We start from the raw sequence: 17252 nt of genomic DNA on the forward strand, positions 1-17252 counted from the left end.
TGTCTGAACAAAGTCAGCCCATGATACGGCAGAGCGGGACCCCCACATTGCAGAGAGAAGCTGTGGCCTGCGCCTCCTCACCCAGCTTCCCTTTATGCGAAGTTATGTAGAGGTGGTGTCTGCTTGGGTTAATATGTGAAAATAAGTAGTTAACCCAGAAATGCCAAACATGGCCTAAGAATTTTTTGTGTAATATTTAGTTTTGGCAAGCGCCTTCTGCGCATCGTGCGGCTATTTGTGTTTGCACTATGGGGTCTGGAACCCTTGGCGTGTGAGGTTGGAATGGCAAGGAGGCCAGGGGTGCCGGGGCCAGGAGCTGGGAAAGCAGGGAGAGAGGGCAGAGGGTTTGGGCCCCTGCGTTCATCGGCCCGGGCCGCCGTAACAAACCACAGGCGGGAGGCTTCCCTCCCAGCTGGAGACTGGAGGGGTCTGAGGCCACGGTGCTGGCAGGGCTGGTCTCTCCCGAGGCCTCTCCTGAGCTGTGCAGATGGCCGCCCCCCCCCGTGCCCTCACATGGTCGTCCCTCCGTGTGGCTGTGTCTGATCCTGTAAGGACCCCGGTCACATGGGAGTAGGGCCACCCCGGTGACATGAGTTTATCTCAGCTATGTCTCTAAAGTCCCCATCTCCCAGTAGAGTCACATTCTGACGTCCTGAGGTTGGGACTTGGACACATGGAATGGTGGGGGGTGGGGGAGAGTTCAGCCCCTAACAGTCGATCGCACAGGGGTTGGGCCAGGGCTCTATGCTCAGCTCAGACTCTGGGAAATCGGAGCCTCTGAGACACGTAAGCAGAGCTGTGGTTTTTAAAGGCTGGTCCAGCTGCTTTGCTGGGAAGGTGGAGTTGCCGTGTGACCAGGAGGCCACGGCCTGATCCCGGAGAGGGTGGGCGGCCACTGCGGCTCTGGGGCCATCCGCCCTCCCTGGGAAGGAGGTGTGTGGCTGAGACGGGGTTAGCGTGGCAGCGGGCTGGGAGCTGAGGGACCAAAGCCGCAAGAAGGGCTTTCAGGGGGATAAGAAGTTTCCAGGACGACCTCGGAGCACTGTGGCCTGACACCCCAATGCACCTGTCAGAGGAAACAGTCCTTCTGGGGTGACCCAGCCTGGGTGCACAGACTGTCCAGGACGCTGCATACGGGGGCCTTCCATGCAGTGGCCGAAGCCCCCCGTAAACCTGACATCTGTCCAGCATGGTTTCTGTCGTCCGCGTTCAGCCGCCCCCATGCCTGTGGGCTTCGGCCTCGGGAGCAGGACCCTGAGGACTTGTTCACTCAGATCCATCTTCAAGCGTGCTGAGGCCTTTTAGGAAGAAGGCCACTCAGGCAGGTGGAATGGGTGTCGGGGGCGGGGTGAGAGGTGGCGGACCGTAGTCAGGTCTGTAATTGGATGGGTGTGACGGTGAGACCGGGAAGTCCACCGCAAAGGTGCCAACGCCGGAAGTTCCTGCAGCTCTGGCAGCAGGGAGTCAGAACTGGGCTTTCGAGATTCCAGGGAGAAACCCCGGGGATGGCATCGGGTCTGTTGGATTGTCCGTTGGAGGTGTTGCTGATTTCCTGCGTCTGACCCGGGGTTCTCAAGGTGTGGTCTCCACCAGGCATCACCCAGACACTTGTTGGAAATGCAGGTGCTCAGGCCGGCCCCGGCCAGGGGAGTCTGATGCCTGCACGGGTGCGGGAGTGCGCCGCGGCGCAGGTCAGTGGGCCGGTGGAGGCGGGGCACCTCGCTCCTTCAGCGGCCTCCGGAGACAGAATGAGATGGAAAACAAGGACCCCGTGTGCCCGAGCCGCCCCTGTCTGGGGCTCCTGCTCTCCCGGCGGCTAATTCGGGGCCCGCCCTCAGGCACCAGCCTCATGGCTGCTCCTGGGAGCCTTGCCCACACACCCCTGGGCGCGGCGCTGTCCCCACTGTGCCGTCTGCCATGGCTCACTGATGCGCTGTCTGACCGCTTGTCTCCGTGTGTGCTGAAGTCGCAAGGGGTAGAAAGCACAGGTCGGTCTGAACTGAGGGCCTGCGGCTGGAAGATGAAACCCCTAAAGATTGGAGAACCATGACTACTTCCCTGATTTTTGGAAAGAAAATGTGCGATGGAGAAACTATAAATTGGCCACGTTGACCTTCGAAGAAAGCAGAGATGATGGAATGAATTGAGAGTCCACAGAGGGACGCAGTAATCTCCAGCCTCCACGGACACACTGCATTCATAGCGAACCATGTCTGTGAGGGTCAAAGGAACGTCCTACCCTGGTGCCTGGAATTTGAGAAAGCCCTTCTCTGTGTCCTGCAGGGTCCTTGGTGGACAAAGAGGGGAGGAAGAGAGGAGGGAGTGAGTATGGGGTGATGGGATCATGTGGATTCCCTTCCAGCGAGCGCTCCCTCCCGCCCCTCCCGCCCCTTCCGCTGGGGGCAGACACGAGTCTGAGTCTGTGATCGTTGACTTGCACTCGGCCGTGGGACTTGCTTCGGCAGACCTGGTGCTCAGATGTGCTTGTCGTGAGCAGCCCCTTCCTGCTGCTGCCGACCCCCCGGGAAACATGCCCAAGGGTAGCCGCTGCCCCTCCGGCCTGGAACCAAAATGAGGCAGGTGGAGCAGAGCCCGCCCCGCCCCCCGCCCCGAGCTGTGAGCAGGGGGCAGAAACGTGTCACTGAATTGGGGGCAGTTGTTGTGCAGCACTAACGTGGCACCTGCTGTGGTCTGCACAGCCAGCCAGCCAGTGGGAGAAGAGCCGGCCTCAGGGTGACTCCACTGTCTTCTCGTTTTTAAGATAGATGTTGAAGTGTTCTCTTTGGCTGTTGCTGGAAAGCAGAGGACCCACCAGGAGCGCAGCCGTGCCCTTCAGTCTTGAGACCTCCTGCCGCTGGGCGGGGGTGGAGGTGTCCTCTTGGCCTCTGGGTAAGTCAACAAGTAGAAATTGTAGGAGGCAGATTTCGACCAAAAGGGAATATTTGTCCTAAGGACTCAAAAAACAGCTCCCCGAGGGCATAGCCCTGGGCGTGGAGTGGAGTTGGCGAGCGCCTTGGAGGGGCAAGCTGGGGACCCACGGCGGCCCTGGCAGTGCTCAGATCTAGCAGTTTTCAAACTGCTTCCCCTGCTCAAAATATTTTGTAAATGTATATGAGGTGTCCACGCCCAGTGGACATGGCTACAAACAGTGAAGGTCAGCTGTTTGGAAAGACGACAGGTCTTCAGTTGAAGGGGGCGTCTGGAAGACCCTGACTACACACTAAAGCATGAGGGGACCCCGGAGGCAATTCCAAAGGATGCTTGGAGCATCTGGAAGAGGGTGACCTTGGATTCGCAGAATCAGTCACACTCATGCTTCTGCATTTGTCCACTAATTACCCCTTTGTGTAGGCGAAGCAGACAACGGACACGAAGCTGGCTCCCCGTGAGCCTGTGGGCATCGGGGGTACCAGATCTGGACACTCAACACGCTCCTGGTCGTGGGCCCTCCTTCTGGGCCTGCCTGTGTCCAGCGTCTCCAGGTGACCGTCACCGTGTTGCTGTCCTCCCTCGTCCTGGGACCTGTTCCTGGACCCGCCAGCTCTCTGGACCTTACCCCCTAGTTCCAGGCAGCCCCCGTGTGGCCCTTCGTGATGACGTGCTCTTCACATGGTTTGCTAACTGCTTCACGGATCAGCTCCAAACCACAGCTGTGTCAGGGGTTCCCTAAGAATAATGGCCACGTTCCAGACTCCAGGGGCCCCATGGTGCTGAGGTCAGGCACTGTGGCTGGAGAAGGTGGGCCCCCCAGGGACACAAGTGGGGGATTCTCGCGTTCGCAGCAGCTCGTCTGGCAGGCACTCCCGGTGGGAGAACCTTTGGTGTTGGTCATCTGCACCAGCCGAGTAAGAGAACTCCCTCCAGCCTCTAGTCAACATAAACGAACACGACCCGAGAGACACTTCTGAGGTTCTAACTAGTAACAATCAAAAGGCATGGCAGTGACAGGTCTTCAGACCTCAGCCACTCGTCAGGCGGGTTCTATGCCTGAAGAACACGTTTTTGGTGGAGAAGAGCTGCTCTCACGGTCCTTCGGGGCCCCCGGACTTGCAGCTTAACCAGATGCAGTGTCCGCAGGTCGGCTCCGGAACGGGAGGCTGTGCTTCGTGAACCTGCCTGCATCTTCCTGCGGCCCGTCCGGGCACGGTCATGGCTGGAGGCTCCTCCTTTCTGCCCAGACCCACTTCCGTACCAGAACTCTCGTCTCTGTGGACCTGCTTATCGGTAATCCTTGCAGATGGACTTGTGCTGTTAGAAATAGTATTTCGAGGGGCGCCTGGGTGGCTCAGTCGTTAAGCGTCTGCCTTCGGCTCAGGTCAAGGTCCCAGGGTCCTGGGATCGAGCCCCACATCGGGTTCCCTGCTCCGCGGGAAGCCTGCTTCTCCCTCTCCCACTCCCCCTGCTTGTGTTCTCCCTCTCGCTGTGTCTCTGCCTGTCAAAAAAAACAAACAAACAAACAAAAAACAAAAGAAATAGTATTTTGAACTTCATCTCATACGTCTGATTTTGGAGATAGAAACATTGGTTATCTCTTCCCAAATGTGAACAAGCTAGTGCAGCTGTCTGATACACACATAAAAATTCTGGGATCTAATCTGAATTAATTCTCAATTCTAATCAAGTGCTAAAGTGGAAATGCAGTTATGTTCTCATGGTTCTCTCTGGATGAAGTGCGGCTGGGGTTCTCTGCCCTGGGGACGCTGTGGAGAGCCAGCCTGAGTGCTGGGGAGGCGGAGGCCACTGACGGGAACCTGCCCTTGCCTTCTGCCAGCCCCGCGGGGCCCGGCTGTCCTCGTCTGTGCGGTGGGTCCGTGAGGACAGGGGCCGCACAGGGCTGACGCGAGGAGCAGGCTCTCGGGGCTGCCTGTGGGGGAAGCTCTCGGCACGGCTCACAGCCGCGCACCAGGGGTATTGCGTGCTTTAACTATATTACTCCGTTAGCGACCCCCAGCGTGAAGCGTGGGGGGTGCTCCATGCGAGGGAGAAGAAAGGGGAGCGTCTGAGCGTGCGTGGGCTCTCCAGGGCAGTGCTGGTCTGGGGACACCACCGGGTCTGGGCCGTGGCACCCCACTCTTCGTGGAGGGGCCTCCAAGGGGCAGTTCCTTCCCTCCCCCAGAGGAGCTTTATCCTGCTGTCAGTCCCCAAAGATAGAGACACGGAGAGGGGGTCAACCCTGGCAGGAGAATTTCAAAAAAATTTAAAGTGGTAAATTTGAAAACACAATAGAGCAGATTGTTCTTTCTCAGTTTTAGAGATCAAGTGGCTTTTGTGTCTCTGGGCTTCGAGGAAATGTTCTGGGTTTTTGCCATTCTATTATTAGTAGCGTCCAAGAAGTGAGTCCAGTCCCCAAAGAGTAAAAAACAATTTCTTATCTTTGCAGAAGGAAGGACTAGTGTTAAGTCCCATTGGTGACATTTTTAGCAAGATTTTAGGTGAACTAAAGGTGAACCGATGCCCCGCGTATGACTTCACCTTTGTAACACTGCTCTATCTTTAAAGACAGTTTTTAAGTGTTTTGATGTCTGAATCGTTAAGGAGGGAGAACATGTCATTTGATGTTTAAGTGGTAACAAAATATAGAAAGTTGTTGAACAGATATTAAGTCTCCATGTTTTATCAGTTGTATGATTTTTTGCCCCCATCAATCCTCAGAGGGCTAAAATTTGTCCTGTTTTCTTTTCTGAAACCCAGTCCATGGTGTGGGAGGATCCCTCATTCGCGCCCTCGCCGGCCACACGCATAGGGAGCATCCGCCCCGTGCTGGCCACGCCAGGAAGATGCGGCACTCCCGCCCTCTCAGAACAAGACCCCGAGGTCTTCCCCAGATCCGGAGCTTCTCTGGAAACAATCTCCAGGCACAGACCCCCGCTTAATCTGATAAATGTCAGAATTTCACATGGAAAGTACAGGCCCACATCTCACGTGCTGCGCGGTATTGCCAGGTCAGGGAAAACGTTGTTTTTGTTACCACAAACACCACTTACCACCCTGTCCCCTGTTGGGTGTTAGTTGGGTTCTAAATTCGTCTGACTTGGGCACAGTTTCTAGATTTTGTCATGATTGGTCAGCGGTGATGTATCCTTTATTTTAAAAAAGTTAAGCATTCACAAAGCTCTTTTTCGAGAGTGAGCAGTTCGACTCTGTCCGGCGACGTGTTCCCTCCTGGGCCGCAGCGGCCTCCGCGGGTCAGAGCTGTAGCATGTTTCACGGGTTATCTTGATTGCCCAGCTCCCAGAGCTTCCTGTCTTTGTCAGCGGAAGGGACAGAAAGCCCCCGTTAAACAGGGAACAATGAGTGGTGGCCAGCAGCAGGGCTCTGCTGGGAATTGCCGTCCGGTGCGGCTGCCAGGGGCAGCTGGAGCGGTGTCGGCCGGCAGGGCTGGGACCCGGCGCTGAGCAGGAGGAGGGCTTGCTGGGTGTGGGGGTGCCCGTGGGCCTCAGTGCTGGCCTGACCGCGGGGAGAGCGTCTGTAGCAAGGAGAAGGAACCGTCTGTGCGTGCCAGGCCGGGGCGCCAGGTGCCAGGTCAAGGGAAAAACCTGGGAAGGACACAGGCAGTGAGGAGAAGGCAGGGCAAGGAGAGGGAGGTACGCTTGGTGGCCCCAGCTCGTGCAGCCAGGCTGCCCCTGCGTGGGCTGGCCTGGTGGAAATCCCCTGCCCCAAGTGGGCACACGTGGGCTGTTTCCCATCCTCTGTGTCTTAAAAAGAAAAAGAAAGAAGAACCTGTTGTACCTGAGTCCTGAAGCCTGGCTGTAGCCTCACGCAGCCGTGAGCCAGGCATCTGCCTCCAAGGGCAAGAATTTCCATACACCCAGCAGCTCATTTAAGATCTGCACTACATAACTCTCTGCTCCCCTGACGTGATGATTAATTTAAGGCTCTTTACTGCCAAAAACCATGCCAGTTATCGATAGGAATTTCTTGACAGTAGCTGAAGGTCATGTTGAGTAAAATAGACTCTTGGGGTCCCCAGAGGGTCAGTCTAGTTCTCAAATGGCCTGCCGATGCCTCTAGCCTCCCCCGGCTGCGCTCAGCACACCTGGGTGGCCAGGACCGGCGACCGAGAACTTGGGTGGTCTGTGTTTCAGAACTGGAGAGTTTAGGGAGGGAAATGCCCACTGAAGGCTGGGGAAATCCGTGGTTTCAAGACATTTCCCAAACCTGAAGGCTGTGAACCTATAAGACAGAGAGACCAATAGACTGTGAGCCGGTTTGTGTCTCAGAACTGATTTTTGGAAAAGGTTTTCATTAGTAACATCTTTAAGACATATTTGGAGAAGTCGGAGACCCTGGGTCAGCGGCGCCACATGCTGCAGGCTGAGCCACGGGCCATGCACCGTCACACTGACGTGGAGAGGGTAGGCGCGGGGGGAGCTTCGGTGCGTGACAGGTGGCTCATTGCAGTTCCACACCGCTAGTGGAGGGCAGCTCCCGTGGACACGGAGCAGCTGTGTTTCCACACGTCCCCCCTGAGCCGCCGTGGGCCGCTCAGAGCTGAGGGCTCCGGGCCCTGCTCACAGGAAGAGGGCTCGCGTCCTGGACCCGTCACATCAAACGCGCATCTGTTTCCTCCCGAGTGTGCGCCGGGACGGTCTCTGCTTGGAAGCCAGCGCGGAGGGGCCGGGATGGACAGCGTTGAGGCCCGGTCATGGTTTTCCCTTGCTTCTGGGGGACGGCCCCCCAGCGTGGTTTGTTCCTTGTTGCTTCTCATGGATGTGGCACCTGGAGCCAGCCTCACCTGGGGCATCCCCGGGGACTCGGAGGCTGGTGCAGGACAGCCGACAGCCCAGACGGGGGTGCAGGTGGAGTGGAGGCAGGCGGGTGGAGGCCAGTGGAGCTAGTACCTGCCTCGCGCTCTCGGCACCTTTCCTGCTCAGAGGTGTGAGTCTGCTTCTAACCAAGGGAAGCTGAACGTGGACACCGGGGCTGCTGTCTCCTCCAGGCTGGGCCGGACACGGTCCTCTCAGCCCCACAGCCTCCAGCTCCAGCAGGAAGGGTCCCCCAGCCTGTGAACGCTCATGGGAGGAGGGTGGGCACCAAGGCACCAAAATGAAACAAACGCATTATGTGGCGGTGAACCAGCTTGGCCGGCTCTAGTCGTGTTGGCGGAGGAAGGGGTGCCCGTGGTGCGTGGGGCCGAGCATGGCCCTTCAGCCAGACGGTAGTGCTGACCCTCCATCAGTTTCTACCCCGTGACCTTGAACATAGGATACGTGCACTCAGGCCCTCAGAGCCTCGTGCAGCACCGAATGAGCTGCCCAGCACGGGAGGGGTGAGGATGGGAGCTGATGCAGCAGGACGCGCTGGGACGGTCCGGGCAGTGCTGGGTGCTCACCCACTCGGACGCGGTGGGCACCAGGGTCTGGAGCCAGTGGGCCAGGGGCACGTCAGGCACCGCTGGGAAGTGTCACTAGCCAAGCAAAGCAGTGCTATCATTTCCTTTCTCCCGAGCTGGACCGCATGCAGGGGTCACCGACGGAGTTTACCCGTTTATTTCAAGAAGGCCTGGGGCTGGTTCTCCTCCCTTCCTCCCGCCTTGTACTTGTTTGTTTGAACTTGAGACTTCCTGAGCTTGGAAGGTGTTTTTGGCTCGGGCAGTTGGAGCAGGTCCCTGACACTGGGAGCCCCAGCCTGCACAAGCCCCTTTCCCAGGAAGGAAACACCCAAGACCTGCAAGTAGATCGCTGCGCGTCCTGCGTCCTGCCGGGCGTGGAGACAGGCGGGGGCCGGCGGCAGCCTCTGTGGGCGGTCCCTCGTGGGCAGGTGGTTCTGGGCTCCCCGGCGGACTGTCCAAGCCCACGGTCACTGCAGCTTGAGGCCTGGAGGTGGAGGCCAGGCACTCTGCGAGCTGGTTGGACGCTCTGTTGTTCTTCCTCAGGACTTGGTAAACCAAGGTCACTGGAGGTCGTGTGCCCAGCTCAGCGTGCAGCGCCGGGTGGGGCGCCCTCCCCCTCGCCGCCAGCACCCGCCTGTTTTCCACTGTCCCGGTGGAGGGCTGCAGGGAGGTGGGAACCGTGTGGCCCTGACACCAGGCCACATTCGGCCCTTGCATGAGCCTGTCTGCAGATTCAAAGCTTCTGCTGCCGAGCGCGTCCCTGGAGGACGGCAGGATGACCACGAGGGGAGCATCTCGGGGGGCTCTCAGGGGACTCCAGCGTCGGCTCCGGCTCCGGCCCCGGCGGTGCTGGGGGGCCTCCAGGCGCCCACAGCCAGGTGAGGCGGGACGGGCTGGTGCTGTCTGGGGCGCAGGACTGGGCGCCAGGGGTCCCTTCGGTGGGTGGGCAGACGCGGACAGACATGCGTGACGGGGGCTGGTGCGTGGTGTCCTTGCTGCCCGGGGGCCCTCTGGCATCCTGCCCCAGCGTCTGGCCCTGGACAGCCTCCTGGCCCCCCTGCCCTGCCGCTGGACGCGGGCCGCGGTCCCCTGCCAGGACCACAGGCTGCTCCCGAGCTAGCGCCTCCCTGAAAAAGGAGTGGGGATTCTCATGGGTCAAAGTCATGTCTTCACGAACTGACTTCCTATGGAGCCGGGGCTGCTAATGGCTCCAACTGGAGTCCCTTGTTTCTGCCCTTTCTCCTGGGAGATGCCCTCCCTCCTCAGGGGCCTGGAGAGCTGAGGCTTGCTGTTGACCTTGGGGCAGCAGCGGACTCTGTGACCGCGGGCACCCCTTTGGTCAGATGCCCTTGATGTCTGTAAGGTGAAAGACATCAGAAGTAACAAAGCGAGCCCAACATCTCCCCCTGTTAGGGAGGTGGAGCCTGGAGCTGGCCGCATAGCGTCCCCAGAGGGAGGGAGGGGTATATGCATCTGCGTCGAGGCCGAGCACGGGGGTCTGGTGTGGCTGACGGCCCCTGGTTGGGGGGAAGTAGACTCGTCGTGGGCAGACCGCCTCCCTCAGTTTCCCTCTGGGGCAAGGACGGAGCCCACGCCCTGAAAGCCCGACTGCTTCTGCATCCATGCGGTCGTCCCGCGCTCACCTGCATCTGTGCACGTGTTCAGGGTTAAAAGAACAGCCTCAGCCCTCTCGTGGATTCCGCCAACTCTGTAGAGTGAGTGGAGCCGTCACAACGGGCCGTGTGGACCCCTGCCCCACGCCCACCGAGGGCATGGACGCTGGGTCTGTGCCCTTCCCGGCCTCCCCACACGCCCTCTATCTGGAGGTCAGTGGACACACGTGGGGGCTCCCCGACTTGTCTGACCAGACCTGTTCTGGCCTTGGGGGGATCTGTGCTCTGTCTCCGGGAGGGTGGCCCTGAGGACCCCCCGCTCTGAAGGACGGGATTATCATCCTGACACCTGGAGGCTGCGTGGGGGAGGGTGACTTTAGGCCTGAGCCTGTCCCCACACATCAGCCATGTAGCCTGGACAGGGGGGTTAGCATCCCAGGGGTGTCCTCTCAGAGGGAAGGGGGGCTGCTGACCCCACAGGCTCCTCCTTTACTCCTTAGTGCTCATGAGAAGCCTTTGAGGCTGTGTGTGCTGGTATTCAAGACCAACGTGGACGGCGGGCAGTTAGGTGCGAAGTGCCGTGTGAGGCCCTGGGTCAGCAAGGCTCTATGCGGCCCTCTCAGCCTCCCTCACCGACCTGCCCCCAGCCTCCCTCGCCATCCAGCCCGGCCTCCCTGGCATCTCCAGCCTGGCATCTCCCGGCTAAGTCTTCTTGACCTGTGGGTGTGGCCATCATGCCCCTGGGTACCTGCTGGGTAACTTCTTGCTCCCAGAGAAGCAGTCTTGCCTTGGCTTCCTGCCTGCAAGTTTGTTCCAGTTCCTTCTTCAAAACCCATCTGTATACGAGTGTCTGGGTCGGGCTGGCCTCTGCGTCCCTGTGGACAGACCTCACAAGTCAGCCCAGCTGTTTTCCGTGGTTCGAGCCCTGAAAGAAGCATCGTCAGGCCGGGAGATCAGCTCCGGCCAGCCTTCTGGTGCAGTGGAGGACGCGGGGGCAGCGCGTCATCACGAGATCCCAGTTTTCTCTGATCGCCGGAAACATGTGATGTCGATCAGGCGGTGGTTAGGGTGAGCTCTGCGCTGTTGCCTCCGCACTGTCCCATGGGAGCTGCCACAGTCCAGACACAGAACACTACCTACAGTGGCATCTAAGCACCTGGGGGGCGTCCACTCTGTGCCCCTCTGCACTGGATCCTTTCCAACTGAGTTTCAATAAGCCGAGAACAGGTTGTTTTCCTTAGAATTGAAAAATTCTCTTTATGGAAGCATGTTTCGGGTTGGCATGAAGAATTTTAAACAGGACCAGAATTATTTAAAAGATGCAAATAAATACATTTGACCCACCTGGGTGAATTGATCACTGCAAGTGATCACAGAATTTCCCTTTGAGCTTCCTGGTAGCTAATGCAAAAAGGGAAAAAAAAATGACCACAAGATTACATGCAAAAAAAAAAAAATTCTTCTGGAAGGAATTCTTGAGGAAACCAGTAGTTCAGCTGTACAGACTCAGCGGTGACATCTTTGCAGGGTTTCCTTTCTTTTAGAAAATCAGTGCACCTAGAAATGTTGAAAACGTAACAGCAAATTGCAATGAGGCCCTTTCCAGAGTCGGCCAGGACAGTGGTGTGTCCCTCCCTGCTGTTCCCGGAGGGCTGAGTGGTGGAGTCGGGGTCTGACCGTGACTCAGACCGGCTCTCTCGGGACCGTGTGACTAGCAGCCCAGTCACAGGCTGTGGGGCCGTGTTCCCCGGAGGCGTGGGAGGCGGAGGCCACAGCCACAGGCCAGGGCGCTCTATGGGACCACGAGCGTGGGGCTCAGTGCGCATTGACACTCGGCCACTGGATCCACCAGGTCTCGCCCATAACGGCTTTCAGAAAAGCCAGATTTGCGAGCCTGACTTTCAGCTTCTCAGGAGCTTCCGGAAGCGGAGGGTGGTTTTCTCTCTGACTTTCCAGAGGTCAGACTTGGGCGAGGTCTACTGAGACCTGCAGAAGCAAGGAGAGTGTGCTGCTTTATCTAAAGTGTGTTTATTCAGAGAGTCTTGTTTACAGGCTTGCACTTGTTGGTAAGGAGAGGTTCCATGCTCTGGAGAAATCTGGTGATTATCATTGTCTTCATCATTTTAAACATCAGGCAACTTGGTTGAAGTCACTGCTTCTGACCTCCCGCCAAGATTCCCCATCTGCCCCCGGCCTGCTTGGGGACAGCTTGGCTCAGGCCTGGGGATGGGTCTGGGGCTGAGGCGTCTGGGTCTTTGTGGGGTCTTGGTGCTGGGCACCCACTGTCTAGGCGGCTTGGACTGCAGTGTGTAGTGGGGAACCCCGCCGGGCACCTGCTGGCTGGGGCGTTGGACTCAGTCCACTGTCTGGGTCCCTGAGCAGGGACTGGGGGTATCCTTCCCCCGTCCCCATGGAGCCCAGACCGTGTGGTGGGCAGGGCAGGGCCAGCAGTGATGGTGGCAAGAGCCAGCTCAAGCCTTGGCTGGACTCCGAGAGAGCGTCTCCAGGTGGGGCTCACACTTCACACTGCAGACGTGTTAGAGACCCACAGACCGAGAAAGCTGGACAGCATAGGAGGGGCCTTGGAACAGGTGCCCATGTCCCTGCTCGCTCACCCTCCTCGGCAAATACGGCCTCCGCCTCTGTTTGTTCCCAAACATAGTCACCTGTGTCGGGAGCATCGGACCTTATCAGATGCAAGCAGGAGGGATGAGGAGTTGCTTTGGACATATCGTTGGATTTGAGGCTTCCAGCATGCATGCTGGAAGTCTCTGCAGGCAGCGTGGGACCGGCCCGCGTCTGACGATCCTGTCACCTTCACAGCAGCACGGGAGTCCCTCCAGCAGAGGTGTCCCCTCTCCGAACCAAGGCCAAACGGGCCCGGACATTCCTTTCTCCTCCGGCGCCCCGAGCCTGCCGGCCGGCCAGGATACATATGTACACACGTGGGTGGGGTGGGCAGATGTTGGTCTGCGGGAGGGTAACCTCCTTGCAGTGCTTTGTCTCAGCTCGGAGGTGAAACGGAAGTAAAAGTCAGCTGGTCCCTCACGCAGATTTAGGGAGCAAAGTTCAGTGGGAGAGGCTTGCGGGTAAGCACGGAGGGCAGCAGGACCGGGCACAGGGAGAGCGTCTCCCTGGTGCTCCTGGGCCATGGGGGACAGACACGCAGCCCAGATCTCTGTGGCAGAGATGAAAAGCTACTATGTCTATTCTGAGTGGTGCTCCTGGATGCTGTCTGTCTCTGAGGGTGAGTGTCCGGGTCCCAGGAGCTGCCATCCTGTGGATCACTTGCAGGGCTCCCGGCACGGTGGCCGTGCCTCCTGGAGAGGGTTCTTACGCATCTGCCCTGCAGAAGGGAGGACGTCCCTGTGAGTCACCAGTGAGCGGCACCCCTCGGAGTGAGGAGCAGCCTGGGGAATTGGTGTGGCAGGTAGACGAGCCTGCATCCAAAGTCATTGTTCGATGACTCTGAGTCCCACCATTGGCTCCCTAAAGCCGGGACATCCCTGTGGCTAGTGAGGGTCGGCTCCATGGCGGGCCGACCTGGACAGCAGGGAGTTTGGCCAGCACCAAGCCCGTCGGAGCTAAGCCGACCTCGTCCACACTCTGTGGGCAAAGGTCCATGCATAAAGTGCCAAGAGAACAGAAGCCACCAGCTACTTGGTATTGGTGATCCCCTGACTGAGTGATACGTGGGTGACTTACTGGGTGGTCGGCAGCACTGTAGGTCAAGTGTGGATTGGTGACACAGAGGTGCTTCTGTGGTTCCCGGGGAGCCACAGAGCCCAGCGAATCCCCTGGGGCCCCCAGCCGTGCACGGGGGCTGAGCAGGTCTCCCGTCCATGGACAGACTCCTCCATTCACCCCTGAAATTCCTGAAATCTGCTGCAATGTGGTGAGGGATGCGGCTTCTTTCCTGGCCAACTGCGGTCCGGTCTGTGACGAGACGCGTCTGAGGTCTCTGTGGTCAGGCACAGCCCCGTGAGGACTGGGTCCGGGGGCCGCCTTCTCATCACCTGTGAGTTAAAGCTGTGCTTTGTTGTCTCGTTTGAACCCCCGGACAGGGAGGGCCGGGTCATAGGTGTCAGAAACGATGCTTGTCCGGGGTGCTGTCGGGGGCGTGGACCCAGGCAGGTGACGCGACCCAGCCCTTGGGTTTGCTGCGGGGCCCACAGTCAGCCCCGTGGCTCTTGTTTCTGTCAGTGGTGACAGACACCAAGCTGGAGGGCGCAGAAACGTGGTGGGCCCAGCGGGGCCCCCAAGAGCCCCCCAGGAGGGCCAGCGTGGCTCAACTCAGAGAGAGGCTTGGCCTCCGAGTGGAGTGGGGGCAGAAGCCTGGACTCTGTAGATCCGTTTGTGCAATGATCACACACTTCTGCCCACAGGGAAATTGAGGCTGAGTGAGGGTGGCTGCATCCTTGGGGGTTAAGGGCCGAAGTCACTGAGTGGGCCAAGCCCACGGTAGACAAAACAGCCTTCAGCACAGGGGACAGAGGTGTCCCTTGCTTCCCACCCAGTGTCCAGAGCAGCCCTGCATGGCCCCAGCCACATCCCCCAGGGACGGGGGCCCCGAGAATGGGAGCCGCCCCCTCACGGCCAGTGTCTCCATTTGTGTTGTGCCAGGAAAGTAAGTCACAGGACTGTGCGGGCCTTCCGTGTGGCTCAGCTCGGGACCCGTGGACACGGCGCTCCTAGCCCCAGACAATCACGTGGGGCAGGACCGCCCCTGGAGCCGCCGGGCCTGCAGTATGATGAGCAGATGCTCAGGGTCCGGACATCGTGTGCTTGGGTCTCTTCCCCAGATGAGGGCGACAGCATGGGGCTGCCCCTGGAGGGGCGCTCACAGCCGGAGCGGGGCGTGGGCAGCGTCTCCGGTGCTTCTGGTCCAGGTGGGCAGGAGTCTCTGGAGACTGCCTCTCCCCACTGCCCCGCCACACTTCCTGGAAGTTCCTCTGTCCAAACAGCTGGTGTCCCTTCTGTGCCGCGAGGTGGACGCTGCAGCCTGCCAGGGCCCCCCAGCCCACCTGCAGCAGAATTTTGTTTTATTCTCAGTCCTTTTCCTCTTTCATTTTTCCCTTGGTGTCCACATGCCGCTCCTGCCCCCTCCCCCGTGCGTCTCCTGAGACGGAGCGCGGCAGCCTCATGGCTCAGAGGCCGCAGCAGGTGGCTCAGAGCTCTTGCCCAGAAATTGGAGTGGAGTGAGAGTGGCGGGACAGGAGTCGCCCTTCTGGAGCCCCAGGACCAGGCAGCCCCGCGCTCTGACCCGGCAGCAGGGCCTGGGGCCGCAGCCGAGGGCCGTCTGCGCAGCGGGTGGGAGCCGGGGCCTGGCCTGAGGGTCAGCCGAAGGTGCTGTGAGGTGGGAGCCTGTGGGAGCCGGACCTTTCCAGGGATGCGGTCGCCCTGAGGCCACAGATGCACGAGTGTGCTAGAGAGGGTGGCGTCTGTCAAGCTGGGACAAGATTCCCCAGCGAGCCTCGTCACCATTGTCATGACGCTGAGTGGAGTTTGTGCCCCAATAGTAGCCGAGCCCCAGTCACGGAGGTGCTGGTGCTGGTGTGGATGCTTCTGCTGGGGCGCTGGGCACTTATGCTCTGCTGCTTTCCCGTTTTCCCTAATAGGGCGGCAGAAAAGTCAAGTTAGCGCCTCCAACAGGTGTGCGTGAGCCCTTCCTGCGTGGCTGTGCATGTGCACGTGTGCGGTAGCACGCGGATGGGCCGCCGGTCCTGAAGACCCCGCAGAGGACTTTCTGCATCGAGCAGGAGATCAAGCTCAGCGTCTGGGGCCTTTCTTAACTCGTAGGCTCTGTGCAAGATGCAAGGGCTCAGTCGGTGACGTTTTCTTGTGGCGCATCAGTCAGCCCCGTTGGTGGGATCTGTAGTCAGCCTCGTGCGTCCCGGCGGCTGCATGGGGGACGAAGCTCCTCTTTGTCACCGTCCTGTGTGGGAAGACCCAGAGGGTTCAGAAACTGTGTCGGCAACACAAGTGTAAATCCTGTCGTGCAGTCATTGCCCTAAATCCTGCAGTGTCTGGACACTGGAGGCAGGTTTTTCCCATGTCTCTAGAGAAGGCAGGTTTTTCAGACACAGAGTAAAGAGCGTGCTGAGAAAAACCAGCAGACGATTGTCCTGCGTGTGGAGCCAGGCCAGTCGAGGTGGAAGGCATCGATGCCGCCCATCTGCAGCACCGTCCAAGATGCCTGTGAAGTATTTACTCATGCGAAGAAACCTTTATTTTCCAAGATTGCTTGAAAGAGGTGCTCCGAGGACTCTCTGGGACTTCTGTATAGGAGCAAGTTTTCAGGAAAATAAACGGGTTTCTGTATTAAGCTAAGAACAAATGAATTCACAAGACATCTAAGGCCTGAGAAGGGCTGCTCTTCATCTGTTAGTGGCAGACAGGGAGTGTCGGCTGTGGGCCGGGCCCAGGCTTGGTGCTGCAGGCAGAGCAGTAATCATCAGCCTACATGGTCTCTGTGAAGACTGGGATCATAATCCAGAGCCAAGAGAACATGCAAGGGTATTGAGAAGTCCGTGGGATGAGATTCCTGAGCTGAAATGGGACTCCCGGAAACCCGCTCCTTGCCCTCGGAGAAGTGGCCCCTGGCGGCCACGGGGCGGTCCACAAGGTCTGCCCCTGGGCCCACTGCACCTGCTGGCTGCTCACACCTGGCGGCCGCAGGGAGGGGAGCTGAAGGCGTGTTTGCTCCAGGAGGCACGGGCTGAGCTAACTTGACAGTGAACCGGGCATCGGCACAGGGCTTGAGCGAGTGCCCAAGAGCTGGCCAGTGGCCTTCCTTTTCGGCTCCTCATGCTCCACGTGGGGGCTAATCTTATTCCCTGATCTTGGGCATTTTCCTGAATGATATGGACACCTTTCAAGCACATTTTCCAGTTGCATTATCCATTCCGTGGAGAAATAAAAGCAGATTTTTCTTAGCACAATTTCATTAATATGTTGGAAATGTGACCAGAAGTTGTTAAGCATTCCAGAAATCTATCAGATAGTTGTGTACAGACTGGATGAAAAAGGCATCCTAAATGGACAGCTTAAAATGCAATTGAAATTTGCATTTAAAAAGTTCATGAGGCTTTTGCTTTTTCTGCCCAGCCTTTCAGCTGTGTGGGGGCCGTGGGAGCAGAGGGGCAGCAGGTGGTCATCGGGGCACCCACACTCCAGCCAGGACACCCACAAGAGGGGTCTGCTTCTTCTGGTCCCAGCCACAAACCCCCTGGGCAGCGCTTGGCCAACGTTTGGGACTTCAGGCCATGACCATGAGCACAATTTGTTAGGTGTTTTTATTTTCTATA

At 58.6% G+C, this 17252-nt stretch overlaps 1 protein-coding gene and 1 long non-coding RNA gene across 14 annotated transcripts in view; one reads left to right on the forward strand and one right to left on the reverse strand.

The window, feature by feature from the left end:
* MCF2L (MCF.2 cell line derived transforming sequence like) overlaps nucleotides 1-17252 on the forward strand; it is a 134910-nt gene that overhangs the window by 46690 nt on the left and 70968 nt on the right. The window lies entirely within an intron of this gene.
* On the reverse strand, nucleotides 6048-10928 carry LOC114196617 (uncharacterized). Its single transcript, XR_003606754.2, has 3 exons — nucleotides 10694-10928; nucleotides 9976-10040; nucleotides 6048-6536 (listed from the first exon to the last, which is right to left on the reverse strand). It is a non-coding gene; the product is annotated as an uncharacterized LOC114196617 (long non-coding RNA).

The sequence above is a fragment of the Eumetopias jubatus genome, unplaced genomic scaffold (assembly GCF_037043125.1).
Source record: "Eumetopias jubatus isolate StellerSeaLion01/CBP00866 unplaced genomic scaffold, mEumJub1_p1.0 scaffold_3, whole genome shotgun sequence".
NCBI lineage: Eukaryota > Metazoa > Chordata > Mammalia > Carnivora > Otariidae > Eumetopias > Eumetopias jubatus.